General features: G+C 49.3%; 1 protein-coding gene across 1 annotated transcript in view; it reads right to left on the bottom strand.

Annotated features, from left to right (window-relative positions):
* LOC121036908 (anthrax toxin receptor-like) overlaps nucleotides 1-16223 on the bottom strand; it is a 175826-nt gene that overhangs the window by 66900 nt on the left and 92703 nt on the right. The window lies entirely within an intron of this gene.

Here is a 16223-nt window from a genome sequence, read left to right on the forward strand (position 1 = left end):
TGTTCCCTTTCCTGTGCCTTCAGGGACACCTGGTTCCCAGAGAGAGACAGCAGAGGTTCTGCAGGACCTGGACAGGAGGCTACACGGCAGGTGCTCTTGTAGAAGCGCTCCCAGGGCACCTCACAAGCCCGATGTGTGGACAGCTTTCCGATGAAGGGCTGAGGGCCCCAAGCTGGCTGTGAGAAGTTGTCCCAGCTGCCTGTCTGCACAAAGTAGTTGCTTGGACTGCCTGGGACATTTCCCTTTCTTTTGCCTCCCTTGGTGTCTGCTCCTCCCGTACAGTGATCCTGGACAGTCCAGGAGGGAGGCCGCAGCCCCACCCTGGCCCTCACACAGTCGGTGCCAACGAAAATCATGTTGCCTCTGAATGTTTTGCCCTTTTCCAGGCTGTATTGCACGATGAGGGTCCTAAAGCATAGAAAAGGAATATGGTAACCACCAATCTAGATAAATATAGTTCTTGCAGTTGGCTCAGCTGTAATCAGCAGCTTTCTATATTGCAATGATTTTGATCATCAGGCACTGGGTCCATCAGTGGGCACATGGCATGAGTAAGGAGGACTCACCCCAACTCCTACAAGATCAACCTCTGCACTGAAGTGTGTCCAGGCACAAGGAGCCCTGCATGGAGACAGATGCCTTTCCAGGGAGGGTGGCTTGGTATCACCAACACTGACTCTTTTCTATTTACAGTGCATGTTGACTTGGCTCTTGAATGGCTGTCTGGAGCACAGTTACCATCCCCAGGGACATCATCCTCCCAATCCTACCTTTCCCAGCAGAGCCTGGGCTGAGAGAATCCTTGAGTGCCTCTGGGGACCACCACCAGGGCAGGTGGCCAGGATGCCTTGAGTCCTCCCTAAATTAGGCACGTACTGCCCACGACATGGCATCCCACACTCTGTACACCTCATGGTGGCAAAAATGCCCATCTGACCCCCAACCTGGGGTACTTACTCTCTATCTGTCTTAAATTCATGGCCAGGGCAAAGTACTGAGTCTCCTTTTGGAGAGTAAGGTTTATTAGCTAAGAGAAAACCACAAGAGAATAATGTCAATGAGCATGTCCATCCATCCATCTCCCCTCAGCTGGTCCCTGACAAGCAGACTAACAACATTCTGGTAGACATGAGCTTCCCTTTGCTGCCTTCCTCTGAGCCCCTGCTACGCACCAGGCCCTGTGCAATGCCTGGTTGGAATGGAAAAGGCAGGCTGAGTTCCTGCCCTCAAGGGCCCTATGTTTGAGGGATGGGAGGGAGACAGACAATGAAATAACTAACAAAGAACAAAATAAATGCAGAGAGTGACAAGTCATGAGACAATCATAAGCCACAGAAGGCATAGAGAACAGAAGGGAAGGGACAGCTAGTTAGGAATGCAGGGCCTGTCCTGTCCTTTAGAGAAACCATTTCCCTTAGGGGAACTGAAACATTTATCCCACAATGATGCGATGGTTGGGATTTGCTTCAAAGTAATTCACGATGGAGGCATCAACAAAAACAGACTAGCCAGTGTTGATTATTGAAAGTAGGTGAAGCTGTGTCAAGTTCATGATACCATTTTTGCTACTTTTGTATATTGTTGAAAATTTCCATTAAAAATAAAGTATCTTTGAGGAGGAGATCCAGAAGGTGAAACCAGGTGAGGGGAAATCTGAGGAAATATTCAAGGGAAGAGTGTTCAACCTGTTGAGCGGCATGTGCCAAGGGCCTGGGGCAGAGCTAGCTGAGCTTATTGAGGAAAGACGTGAGTGAGGAGAGGTGTGCAGGGCATTGTGGGCCCTCAGAAGGGGTTTGGGTTTTATTCTAAGAATGATGGCTCTGACAAGGGGCTGGCCAGATCCAGGTATGTTTTGGACACTGGGGCAGCAGGACTTGCTGGTGGACTAGATACGGAGTGAGAGCAAAGAGGAACTACAGTTGACGGGCAGGGTTTGGCTGGAATGACTGGGATGGTGGTACCATTTAATGAGATAGCAAAGCTTGAGGAAGGAAGAGGGGCTTTGTTTTGTTTTGTGCTTAAGCAGGAGCTGGGAGGTGGCACTCAAGAGGCCCAGAACAATTCTGTCTCTTGTAGCTGTGGCACTCTCTCTCTCCTGAGGCCTCTTTTCATACCCCGAACTTTGGTCACAAGTCATGTATATTCCCTCAGAACGGTTCATTTTCTTGTGGGTGAGCTTTGGCCCTAACTCACCCATCAGATTAGCTATAAGCTCCTGACCCTTTCACTGGGATGATAACAAAAGTTCATCGCCACGTATGGTTATGGGAAAAGAGTTGTATCGGCGAGGTAGGATGGTTGAGGTTAGTGGGGAAAAAATCCCTAAGAAATGCAGTTTACTTGCCAGTAGGGTGTTCCCAGCAGAATAGCTGATGGCAGGCAGCCAGCATACTGAGGCCCAGAAGCTTGCCAGAGTGTAAAGTTTTCAAACCACTATTAACTGATTAAATTGAATACTTAATTTGCCATGTTACAGAATTGCTTAAAACATAAAAACATTATACACTAAAGACAGAAAAGATAAAACACAAAGAAATGTTAATTTTAACATTTTCTATAAGCTTCTCTATATTTTCTAAAATGTTTTCTCAGATGTGTAAATCTCAGAAAAATGTAATTAGAAAAAAAAATCAAATCACTCCTCATCAGTGCATCAGAGGTCTTGGCAATAAAAAAAAATCCTGCTGGGCCACTTCCGACCAGCCTCTGAATGGATTCAGACTGGCCATTAGCTGAGATGAACAGGAATTTGTGTTGGATTCTCCCATGTGAGGCCCTGGCACAGGTCCACACTGAAGAGAAACACTGGTGATCTCCAGAGTGGGAACCAGTACAGTCACAGACCACAGGGGAAGTATCTGTGCACATTTCCTAGGAGACAGGTTGTGTCTAATGTTCCTCAAGAACTATCAACTCAGTAGGGCAAAGGCCCAGACTAGGCAATCAGATCACCTGTCTACTTTCTGGCTCTTCCTACACTGGCTCCTGGCCTTGGGCAAAATCATTAATTGCCCCTGTGCCTCATTCCACAGCTCTACTGAGAAATGACAGTAGGTCTATTTGAGAATTTTGGGGATAGCATACGCAAGGTACTTAGCACATTACCTGATGTAGTGAGTGCACTATCAACATTAGTTCTCCATGTAAGTCATACTCAGTCCCTAAGCCACTCCTGAGGAAGTACAGAACAAAGAAAACTCATTTCCTGAGGACATCTACACACTGCAAGTGTGGAAGTGTGGCAACAATAGTTCCCTGCCCCATTCTGTGTACCCACGGAAAGGAGAGGGGCTAGAGATGCTCTGGGGGAGAGGATTTGCTATGGGTTTACCAGATGGCCTTGCAGTAAGACTTCACTGCATATAATCTCATCAGGTCCAAAGGATGCACTGGGGGCTCAGTGGGAGACAGACCTACTGTATCACCCCGCTCTCTGGGGAGAATCACACCCACCTCAGTGCTGAGGGCACATCTGTCTGCTCAACTGTGTGCTTCCTCTGACCGCTCACCCACCATGGAAGAACACCTGATGCCTGAGCATTTCCCAATTATAGGCCTACATACGTGATATGACTTAGTCAGCCCAGCTACCATATTGGCTTCATTTTACAGTAGAGGAAAAAGAGGTTGAGAACAGAACCCTCGTTTGGTCAAGGTCACACATGTGATGTGTGCCTGTGCCAGGATTCCAGGGTCCTGTTCTGGCAGCCTGCATCCTCTCTCAATCCCAGATGCACACATTCTCCTGGGAGGCTACCAGTGAACCTGGCCCAGACTCGAAGCCCTAGGGCTGCCTGTGTTTCTCATCAGCAGACTCAATGTATTTGGGTCCTTGTCTCTGAAGATGAGTAAGAGCTGAGCCAAGGGAGGGGGAATACAGCTCTGGGGCACACCCAGCACAGCACAGCCATTCTTGGCAGGGGTTAAAGCCCTGCTCTGAGAGGCTCTTGTGGTGTTGGGGGTTGATGACTTCCCAGTTTTGAGGTGTAGGTGACCAGGCTTCCCAGTCAGGTCCCTCCTTCTACGTGTCCACGCTGATCTATCCTCACAGTGCCCACAGTGAATGGCCAGCAAGGGCATTGAAGGCCTAGGTGGCTGAGGGGAAGGCAGCCTTTTTTAGGGCATTTGTCACTTGGAGACACCAAGGGGTATACTTACTAAAGACAGTGATGTTGTTCTTAACATATTTGCAAAGAAGTTGTTTATTATTGGTTAGATCCATGCCAATTATGAAAAATTGTGCATATGTGGTTCTGCAAAGGAAACACCCAAAGATCTTGTGAGGTAGCACTGAGGGCTGCCTTCCCTCTGATTCTTCCCAGTGACTCCTGTGAGAAAGCAAACATGTTGAAACCTAGATGCGGGACTCCCTGGGGCCCGATCTTCACCCAGTCTCTCTCTGAGGGTCCATTCTGAGTGAAAAGGGGCCTTGAGCATTCAGGGCCACTCTCCACTCCTGATTCTGGGACACCATTAAAGGCATTCAGCCTCAGTATTGCATAGGGGCAATGCCAGCCATAAATTTCTGACCCTGAAATGCCCAAGTACATGCTGAAGGGTGCAGACAGTCCTCTCCATGGGGTCTCCCACATTAATGAGAGAAGTCCTAGGACAATGAAGCTGGAGACCCCAGGAACACGGCTGGAACTCAGATGAGGCAGGCAAAGAGCCCAGGACCGGGCACAGAAGTAAAGATAAGTTAAAGTAAAGATAAAGTAAAGGTAAGTTCTGTCTTAGCTGTGGTTCTGGAAGTCTCACATGATTGCTCTTCCCCTGCCTTTGCCTGAGGCTTCATGGACTACACATAACCCACCCGGGATTCAACAAGCACTTCCTCTTTCAGTGTGGAGACACTAATATGTGAGGTGCAGGTCTAGACCCTAGATCTTCACCAGGCTGCTGAGCCTCCCCTGAAGCAAACACCAGGGGATAGAGAAGACAGCTGGTAGACTGGTCCCTAAGGATTTAGCCAGGATAACATGTGGGTCTTTAACTGCAAGCCCAAGGTCATTAGCCTCCATCACTGCCTCCTGTCCCAGACTGGGTCATTCCAATCCTGGAAGCTTGGGTTGCCCCAGCTCAATTTATTTATCTACACAACCTTTATTATAGCACAACCTTGGACCTGGCTGCCCTTATTTCTCCTGCTTCAGGTCTCCCTGCAACTCCCATTGATCAGGGCAGTGTTTGCAAATTCTCTGCTTTGAAGAAAATAGATCCTGGGCCTGTGGCCCAATGCTGGCTGCTGTTGTGGTTTGTTAGGCATTCAAGTGTCTTCCAAAAATGGGTATCAACACTTAAAGCCTGCACATTTTCCCTAATAACCCAGATCACTAGCATTCTTCAAAAATGGGAACACCTGGAAATGGTGGGTTCATACTTCTGCATGTCAACCATTGGCTGGGCCCTGTTCACATCAGGGGAGCTCCTCAGGGGCCAGCGCCTGCCTTGCTGCACTACACCCCACATGCAGTCAACCATCCTTGGCTTGGCCTGACACATGCCTCCTGCTCACGGCACCAGCCTGGCCCCCGAGGGCACTGATAGCAGTGGTCCACCCAGCGGAGGCTTGATGTCTGTAAGTGACACGTCCTCTCCCACACACAGTAACCAACAATACAATGCTGCTTTGCACTCAGTTGTGCCAGGCTGCCTGCTCAAGGCTCACACTTCATAAGGACCCTTCCCACCATGACACAGGGCTCTGTGATTGGCCTGGAAGGAGCAGTTGGGCTTATCTCCTGTGCACCCTTTCGCCAGCCCAGCTAGGGCCACCCTGGGCAGAGCTTTGGCTCTCAGTCTCAAGGAAGTGTCATCTGCAATTTATATTCCAGGATTTTTTATTGCAAAGAAGCATTTCCTTGCAAGACAGAACTGTAAATTGACAGCCCACACTGTAACTAGATACAGGCAGAGAAGGGAACAGTCAGCTGGCTGCATGTGGACAGATCAGGCTCCAGAGGAGGCAAAAATAGTGAGTAGAGCCTTCCTGCCACAAGCACACAGGCAGAAGGAACCAGAAGTGGGCAAATCTGTGCCAGGCCAAGCCATGGAACACCGGTGTTCATCCAAAATGACACTCCTCACTAACTGAGCGTATACTATGGGCCGATCTACACTTTCCTTAACCTCTAATACCCGTGAGCTAGGCATTCCTACCCAAGCTTACAGAGAGGGAACCTGAGGCTAAGAGAGGGCAGGTGGCCTCCTCCAGACCCTTGGCAGGTACAGGGCCAGGATCTGACTTCAAGTACCCATTCCAGGACCCACTTCTGCCCCCTTTGCTGTTGTCTTAGTTCTGAGCAGCTATCATGAGGCTGCTTCAGAGGGATGGCCCCGCAGCGCCTGCACTTCTCGGGAAGAGCACATGCTGTCTATATGCCTGTGACTCCCTTCCCACCATGCACTCCCTGCGGCCTTCAGGCCCTGCTCAATCACCACTTCTCCACAGCAGCACCCCCTGTGTCCGTAGGCACTGCTGCTCTCAGAGGGTCTTGTCACTCTGGCAAGTGTCGGTGCATGGAAGCAGGGTGATGGTGTCAGACTTTCGAGCAAAAGACACGTGGAGTTAAAGGATTTTGCTTTGTCTAGTAGTTTCTCCTTCTGCTCCAACACTCCTCACCCAATTCCTCCAACAGTAACACACACAGGAGGAGAATGAAGCCAAGGATGGATGAACACTGGCTTTCAGGGAGCTGTGTCTCCTAGGTAGAGTCCCACTGTGTACCTGCTCTCAGGTGGCACAGGGACCATCCAGTCCCTGGCAGGGAAACCGATCCTTCTTTATGAGAGCTTTCTTTCTGGAGGAAGAGTTTTACATCAGGCCTCCTGGGTCCAGAGAGAGGAGCTGGCAAGGCAGGCAGCCCGCTGACAAGGTCAGGAGGAAGCCAAGCAGTGAGGAAGGACAACGAACCAACCATGAGACTGACAAGGGCACTGGGTGGAAGTGACCTGCCCTGGGAGGGTCAGGCTCTGGGACACCACCTGCTGCTCAGCACCGGCTCTTTGGGAGAAATTCAACTCTACTGACCAACGTTTAAGCTGTGTGTCCTCTTAATCATGCAATTCTACTTCTGGAATTGATCCGGGGAATCCTGACCCATGCCCACAGAGAGGTGAGCCTCAGGGCGTGCACAGCCTGCTGTAGCCACATATTAGGAACCACCACAATATCGACCAGGGGAGACTAATGAAAGAAGTTTCCTCCATCCATGTAATGGAGTATGTGCAGATGGCTGGAAAATGTTATGAACTGCATGATCCCATTAATGTAAAAAAACCTTGAAAAGCATATATAAATAGCTATTTGCATCTATATGATCAATTATATATGGTAGCTATTTCTGGGAGGCAGTAATAGTAGAAAAAGGGGAACTTTATGATCATAGAGGGACAGTAGCTATCCATGTTGGTGAAAATTGTGTCTTTGCACTGCATAGTGGGTCCTGCCTTCACCCTTTGGGTCCTACTGCCCCACAGTCCGCTCTACCCTCTGCACACAGTGAGTCTCTTGGCCCCCCTGTGGGACCTGTCCACCGGATCTCAGAAGAAAGTCTTCCTCTTCCCTGTGTCCCTGTGTGCCCCCACTGATGTGCCCTGGATATTGGGGTTCTTTGCAGACAGGACACATCAATGATGGCACATATTAGGGCCATCTCTCTGGGCCATCATGTGGAGGAAAAAGAATGACAACGTGCCAGCCACAGCCTGCCACAGTGGATGAAAAAGCCTCGAGTATACCCAGCAAACACACAGGAGGGATAAATCTCCAAATCACCATGCTAAGTGCATCAACAAAACACAGTGTTAATACCACATGGACCCATTAAAGAGAGGTTTTTATAGAGCAGCCAATGGATGGACAATCAGAACATTAAGTGCCTTTAGGTTTCAGGAGGAAGTTTTGCCAAACAATGGTATAGAGTGAATTTTCTAGAAGCAAGTGTAATGGTCTGTGTTTTCATGGGGGTGTAGTCACACATCGGTTGTGCACATTTGTCAGAACTCATCAAATGATACACTTATGTTTGTCCTATTTCATAAAAATAACACTTAACAAATATAGGTCCCTAGTTCAAGATATGCATATGAAGGGTTTGGTAGCAGAGTAGGCTGATGCATGTAATTTACCTTAAAATCTGACAAAAATTAATATGAATTGATGGAGAGAGAGATAGAGTGAGAGAGCAAGATACTAGACAGTGGCTTGTCTTATGCCATGTTAGACTCCAATGGCCAGACCCTGACCTTGGCCAGCAGCCCACCATTAAGGAAGGGAAAGCCCTTACACCTGCACATGGGTGTGGAGTGGCTACCTGCTGCCCAGACACTAGGGGTGGGTTAGAAAAGCATCCTCTGGTTACCTATTCAGAATTACCTGGTTTCTGTCATATTCGTCGAATGCCACAAAGTAAACTAGGGACTGCTTTCTCACAGCTTTTCTAACCTAAGAGAAATAAGGCTTTCAGTACAAAATACCCAAATATATGCAACAAAATACTGGTAATGATGGGCGGGACTCACTTGGATCTTAGTCTTCTGAAGTGTTGATAGTGGTGTGGTGGTCGTAGTGATAATCAGGCTAGGCACAGGGGCTGCAGAGGAGGCAGAGAGTGGTCTGGTCAGTAAAGGCACCCAAGTGACACTCTGCAGGCTGCTGGGTCCACAGCACTTCTCCTCACACCTCATCCTCCAGAGGACAGGCACCCGACCTGAGCACCCACTATCAGAAGGGCCTAGAGGACTAGAAGCCCAGTCCTGGAGGGAGGAGGGGCCTTAGACAGGAACCACATTATAGACGGCACTGAGCCCTGCTCCTACAACTGAACTGTCCTTCCTGAACGGCCCTTCCTACTGAACTGTCACTACGACCAGACGCACAACCTTTGCCCTGAAAGGCAACTCTATTGACTTCACTGGACAAGCGTCAGCCTTTTGGATGAGCAAAGGGAGTGACAGCCAGACTCGATTGTACAAGGTGTCCTGCAGCTTGGTGGAAGGTGGGGCTCTGGCTCAGGGCAGCACGTACAGAAAGACCTGCTATATCTGTAGGCCCAGGGATCCAGAAGGTGAGGTCAGAGGCTCTCGGGCTGAGGACGCTGTGCCCAGCTCAGTGCCTTTCCCCACCAGGCCCATGCTTCTTTCCTGGCAAGGTCTGGGGCCTTAACCTAGATAAACATGATTCCGGGCAGAGCACAGCCGTTTCCAGTGTTGGAGGCACAGTCACAGGATGACATCAACCAAAGGGAAGGAACCGCAGGGAAAAGGCATCAGGGCCAGAGATGTGATGGAGACAAAGTGTGGGCAAGGGGGAAATCCAGCTCTTTTTTTCTGAAAACAGAATCCTGTCTGCTCCTGGTTCCCTTGGCTTTTCTTGTTCAGGCAGCCCAAGTGTTGGTCAAGCACCTCACAGTTACCAAGAACCTAGATGGTACACACATGATCCCATGTGGTTCTGAGACTCCTCACTGGGGGTGGTTTTCATCCTCACTGCACAGAGGAGGAACCTGTGGCACAGAGAGGGCAAGCACCTTGCTCCAAGAGTCAGCAATAGGAAAGGGGCTGAGGAGGGTCTGCACCTTGCTGAGTCCCAGGCCTGGCTCTGTCCCCACACCTGCCCGTAATGAAGTCACCAGGAAGCTTACCTTTGTGCCACCGATTATTAATCTGCTCATTTGACTGCTAGGAAATGAAGGAGTGTTGGCAGGGGCAGTGGGAGGACCCAGGATACTCTAAGAACTCCAGAAAGCAGAGATCCTCAGAGCTCTAGATTCGGTACCTCCATAAATGCATACTCTATGTTTGTCTCTCCTGAAGGCTCTAGATTCTTAAGGTCTTTAAGAATGTTTCCTACTTTCGCCCTGAAAAAAAAAATTAGAAAAGATTTTGAGGTCTACTTTGGAGTTGAATTTACAAGCAGCCCAAGCCGTCCTGGAGCCACTGTGCACTGTGCAGACTTGCCTAGTCAGGACAGGACACCAGTCAAGTAGCCTGGTCGTGACCTTATGCTCTGTGTCCTTGATATGGACAGGTCTTGCTCAGGCCTTCTCTGTCCCCTATCTGGTGAGCATGGTGTGGGGGGAGGCTGCTTTGCTGCTCCCATGGGTATGGCCTGGATTTTTCTGCACTCACCACTGTCTCAGGCACACTACCTGGGGGACCCTCAAGAGCCCTGCCTTGATCATCCATGGTGAATGTGGGGCACACTTATGGATGTGCCACTGTGAATCTGTACTCACAGTGTAACTGGAAGGGCTTCTAGCACATACTGGGTCCCTTGGGAAGGCACACTCTTCCTTCAGCAGGTAAGGCTGAGTTTGGAAAAGGTCATCCGGATGATAGCCCTGTCCTGTCCCATCTTCCCCTGTCACAGAATCCTGAGATTGACTTGTACCTGCCCCAAGCCTCTTCCCCTTCTGGATTGGCACCGAAGGAAGGAGAAAGCTCCTTAATGAGAGAACTAGGGCTCCTGGGTTCACATACTCCTGAAGAAAAAGGCCAAAAGCTGGGGAAGTGCCTTGAGGGCTACCCGTGGAGGGGCAGTGCTTCCCTGGATGACAAGGGTATGTGGCCAGGTGGCTGCTGTTAAGGGGGATTTCACGGGTGGGACTGGGGCCCTAGGTTCAGGCTAATCCCATGTGACAAGCCGAGTTAGCACAGCAAGGCTAGGAGAACTGGGACCCTGAGAGGGGTTCTCACTGTGGGGAGTGGAGGTGTTTCTGTGGAGTGAGACCTGAGAGCCTTGATTGGAGCTGGGATCAGCCTGGGATTGGCTTTCCTAAACATGCCCCACTGCCTAGGATTTGAGGAGGCCTGTGGTGGGGTGCCTGGGAGGGACCTCATGCAGAGAGAATCCAGGAGGGGACACTAGTGCCTAATACAGGTGTGATCTAGCCCTGCCAAGCCCAAGAGGTGAGGCCTGGCACCCATGGCCAGTGGAGGCCAAACCAGGTGCTGCTCCACTCAGCAGAAGCCCTCTCCCTCCCTCACCACATACCAGAAGATTTTCTTCCACCCCTTCTCAGTGTCTGGCCCAGGAGCCCCCAGGCTTTTTCTTGCCCAAGCAGGCTCTCCCCAGGAAGTGTTGCCCCTCTAACCCTGCTCCCAGCTATGTCCACGGAGGGGATACCAGCTCCTTGTCTCCTAGCAGTCCTTCTTACTCTTTAACACCTGTCTCAACCCCTTGGATCCCCTCCATCTCTTCCCTATCGTCACCCTCCTCGCCATCAACCCTGGGGGCTTCATAGCCTCTGGGCCCCTGGCTTTTCTAGTACCCAGAACAAGCCCCCTTTCAACTGTGTCTCCTCAGCCTACTCTCTCCTAGCAGAAAGGGCTCAGAAAGCATTAAGCAGGGTCCCATCCCTGCTCCCACATTCTCTGTAGACCCTCAAGAGTCACACCTATATCAGGCTCTAGTGTCCCCTCCTGGATTCTCTCTGCATGAGGTCCTTCCCAGGCTCTCTGCCACAAGCCTTCTCAACTCCTAGGCAGTGGGCATGTTTAGGAAAGCCAATCCCAGGCTGAGCCCAGTTCCAGTCAAGGTCCTATGGGGGTTTGGGAGCTGGCAGCTTTAGGGCCCTGATCTGAGTGTGAGCTGTCTTCTCCGCTGCACATCTTGCCCCCTTACCCTTATTTCACCTCATTTCCACTCCCCTAGGCCTCACTCCCACTCCTGAACCCTGGCTTGGGGGAGATGTTACTTTGTTCACTCTCCAGAGACGACCATGGAGACCCTACCTGGGCTCTCCCACAGCTTCGCACATATGGGCTCTGTGTCCCCTACCACGGAGGAGGCAGAGGTCTTACCCTCCCCAGCGGGCAGCAACTTCTCCAGAGCCCCCCTGCCCAGCAGCCCTGCATCTCTCTGCCACCTGCCAGTGTCTCTCCCAATGGACTTGCTTCCTTCCACTTTGAACCTATTCAGGTCTCTCTATCCTAAATGCAAAACCCCACCTATGCACAAATTTTTGCCTCCCCTAGTGCTTGGGACAGCCAGCCCTTTCTCCCTGCTTGTCCTGGAGTCAGGCAGGAGAGTGCCACCTCCATGCATTGACATCACCACTCTGCTATTCCTGGCTTCTCTCCATGGTCCTGAATGGTGGCTTTGCCACAAATACTGGGGCCCATTCAGTTCTAAGTGTGCTCAACTTCTCTTTGGTCCTTCACTGTCTCTAAATTGGGTTCCAGTCATTTGTGTCCATGAGAATCAACATCTCAACTACTCAGAAGCTTCATTATTTCCTATTTCCAGGTTTTTGGGCAAACTGTTTGCCCCACCATGTTCCACCTCAAGCACCTTATCCTAGCTTTGTGTTCAGGACCCCACTCATGGGCTCCCCTGCCTCAGACACACCAAAGGGCAAAGATCTGTTTCCTTGTGATGAATCAACACTTCAATGCTGCCTATCCCTCCTCACCAATGGCCCAGGGCAGAGAGTGACACACAACAACAGGTGCCCAACATTGGCCAGTGTTCATAAATAAGCTGTACATCTGACTTATCCCATTCTGGAAGTCCTCACAGCTGGTCTCTTCTAAAGACAGGGAAAAGCATAGGCAGAAGGATTCAGGACACATGAGGTCTGGCACCCATGGCCAGTGGAGACCAAACTGGGTGCTGCCCAGCCCAGCAGTAGCACCCTTAGAGGCCTTAGAGGGGTGAGGGTGGTCTAGAAGTACATGGTTGGCCATTGTCAGAGCAGCCAAGGGTCAGAGGAATCAGGAGAGTTGGAGCTTGGGGTCACGGTGCACAATGAGGGAATGCCAGCTCAGCCCATGTTGCACACCAGTGGGTTCCCACTGTGTCTCAGGGAACCTCCTAGCTCCTTGGCTTTTTCTGGGGTCTTGCCCACTAGGACTGCCTTAGGGTCAATGTGACACTTACCTGTCTTTGTTGAGTCGTAAATGGGTGAAGCCATATGAGGCATAGGTGATTATGGAGATCCGCAGATTTATGCTGGGGAGAAGCACATACTTATGAGAAGTCATTAATGCAGTCTCAAAATGAAGCCAGAGAGCAGGCCACACTACTGGGGACACAGCTCCCACCTCAACTTTTCTATTTTTGGACCCACTTTTCAACCCCCAGAACTTCCTGTAACTTCAGTAAAGAATTCTGAGGACTGTGGCCTGGGCAGACTTCCTGGAAGAGTGTGCCCGAATGGCATCCTGATCCATCCTTATACTTACAGCATTCCAACACACACACACACACACACACACACACACACACACACGATCATGAGTACATTGCATCACAAAGCGATAGACACCTTCTCACTTCTGAATGAGGACCTCCCAAATGGCCTCTTCTCTTCTGCAACCTATTTTGGACCTTCCTCCCCCCCTTCCCTCCTTCTAACTCCTCCTCTACCTCCCTTTCTCCTCAAAAAGTTATTCTCCCTTTTGGTAGCCATTCATATATATCCCTCCCTTTCTTCCCCTTGGTTACTGTTTTCTGGTCTGCTGACTCTCATTATCTTTTATCTAAACTATTTTGGTTCTTTTACAACTCATTTTACCACTACTATCCGACTTTTCTTCTTGGAGCACAACTTTGATATTATCACACCCCTGAACAAGAATCATCTGTGGCTTCCTATAGCTCACGGCAGGAAATTCAAGCCCCATGGCCTGGCTTGAGTGACTATGTTTTGGCTCCAAGCTGACCCATCTGGCTTAATCTCCCAACCCCTCCCTGAGTTAACTCTATTCTGTACCCAAACAGACTACTCAGTCCATAAGAAGTCTCCTTGTTCCTGTTACCCTGTCATTTCCATACTTCAAGAAATAGATCAAATTTCCACACCCCCTAGGAAGACATTCTTGATTTTTTTCTGTGAATTCTTAATTTTTCCTTAAGGTTGCCATGTAAGTCCTGTGCTTTTTCTTTTGACCCCTGATACCTTTTAACCAGGTGCTTAATTACTGTGTTACTGGTTTGCCTGTTTCCTAACCTGTTAGGTCCTCAAGGGCAGCCTGTGTCCCCAGCAGTGTGGCCTGACTCTCAGGCAGAAGCCAGTTAAAGCTGTCACGACCTGATGGAATGACTCTAGTCTGTCCTTTTTTCCTGTGTCACAGCACTGCCCTGGGCTCTGTGCTCCTGACCTAAGGGACACTCATGCCCACTAAGCTAAAGAGCTGTGTACTCTACCTGGCAGAGGAAAACACACACCTACTTTGTGAACCTCTTCACCACTTCCTCCACAAATTTGTGAATGTCCTTCCAGGACTCCTTTGCACTTTCTGACCTGAAAAACCAAGACGACATTGAACAGAGGGATTGCATGCCTCCACTGGGTGGACAGCGTTTCTACCTCCCATAGTCCCTTGAGCACTCCCTCCACAGCCCACATAGCTGATGTCTGCTACACCCCCTCAGTGGCCTTAGTGGGTCACCTTGGTGGTGATTCTCATCAGTGTAAGTGGTGGGGAGGATGCCCATGTAGACCTGTGCTTGAAGATGGGGGACTTCTGGTGCAAACCTGGATGGGTGGTCATGAAAATGACTTTGTTAGACAAGAAGGAAGGAGGATGGAAGAGCCCCCAGTGATTCTGATATGTTGTTCTTTTGACTCCCCCACTTACCAACACATCAGTAGGAGCCCTGGCCTCAGCCAGGAAGGATGTGATACTCAGAATATTTTATTTCCCTCTTTCCTGTCAGCCTACAAAGCTGAACCACTCTGGACACAGTATGCCTTTTGCAGCCTCACTGCCATGGAAGGTGTTGGAACAGGCCCAGGACAGTGCTGTTCTAGTGTCATCATGATCCAACCATCAGGGAAAGCCACAGGTACCTCCTATCCTTACTTTCAGTTTCTTACTCCCATTGGCTCCCACTTTACTCCCTGGATGGAGAGTAGGAGTATAAAGAATGTTTGTGTCATGATGACCCCTCTGCCTAGGTGGGAAGTACTTAACTGCGCCCTAGGTGCCAAGGGTTCAAAAAGTCTTTGCAATGCTACATCTCTCTTTGTCTGTACAATTCCAAATTGTGGAGGCTTATTAAATGTTTTGGTCAGGGTTCTGTAGATGGTGAGAGCAAAACACGCTGATGCCAATACCTGGACTCTTTCCTTGGATCTGTGATGTTTCGTGTCTTTCCCATATCATAGGAGTCAGAGAAACCCACAAGGAGGCTCTTCCTTTCGCCTCCAATTATCCCTATATTCATTAACATCCTGAATGTCATGTTTACATGTGTGATTCCCACACATCCAAAAGCATCCTTATCCTCTCTGCCATTCCTTCTGCCTCCTCTAAGATGCTTCTAAAACTGTTGATAGATGATGAGGGAACTAAGAATAGATTATTCTAACCATGTCAGGATGATCATCATGAAGCACATATATATGAAGCACTTTACATGCATGCTTTCCAATTCCAGAACAACTCTGTGATGTCAAAATTATTCCCACTTTACAGATGAGAAAACTGAGGCTCTCATAGGTCAAAGAATTTGGCACAATGGATATGAACTCAGATATAGCTGTAAAAGCCTTGTTCTTGCCATTGGACTTGGGAGACTGGGGTGACACTGCTGTGCCAATAATTGCTGGGAGCATAGCCGTGGACTCCAACAACTTACCCATAATATAGACTTTCTCATGGAAGCTCCATGCTAAAGTACAAGGAAGGCAATTCCTTTCCTAAGTAATTATAACTCTTCCCACTTTTCTTCTCATTATTACTCTCCCCTGTTTTTCCCCAGAATGAGGAAGATCTTCCAAAGAAGATTCACAGGATGAGTCTTCAACCCATCTACCAGCCCTGGGAAAGTTTGTGGTGGTTTTGAAGGAAGGTCTAGCATCTAGAACATGGAAGAATGTGAGTGCTCTTATGTAGTGGGAAAAACCACAAGGATATAAGTGTCTAGGAGAGAGGCAGTATGGAACAGAGCAACCACATAGAGTTACAGCACACAGAGCTCCAATCATATTTTAGCACCCCATACCAAAATGAGAATGGAGAGATGGGGATCACCAGACATTTGGGGGCATCTCTACTGTTGAAGCTTGAGTCCAAAATATCTTAGTGATGTAACTACTCTGGGTGAATGGAAAGAGTGGGCAAGGTCCATGTAGGAGAGCCTACATGAACTATAAGAAAACTAAATTCTCTTCATTCCTAGGCAGAAGTCAATAGAGAATGAGTAAACATCAAACAACAAGAAACAGCATCAGTACTAGCATGTTCTTAGAAACAAAGCTATAATACCAGAA

This window comes from Herpailurus yagouaroundi, unplaced genomic scaffold, assembly GCF_014898765.1.
Source record: "Herpailurus yagouaroundi ecotype Mexico unplaced genomic scaffold, PumYag 163, whole genome shotgun sequence".
Classification (NCBI taxonomy): domain Eukaryota; kingdom Metazoa; phylum Chordata; class Mammalia; order Carnivora; family Felidae; genus Herpailurus; species Herpailurus yagouaroundi.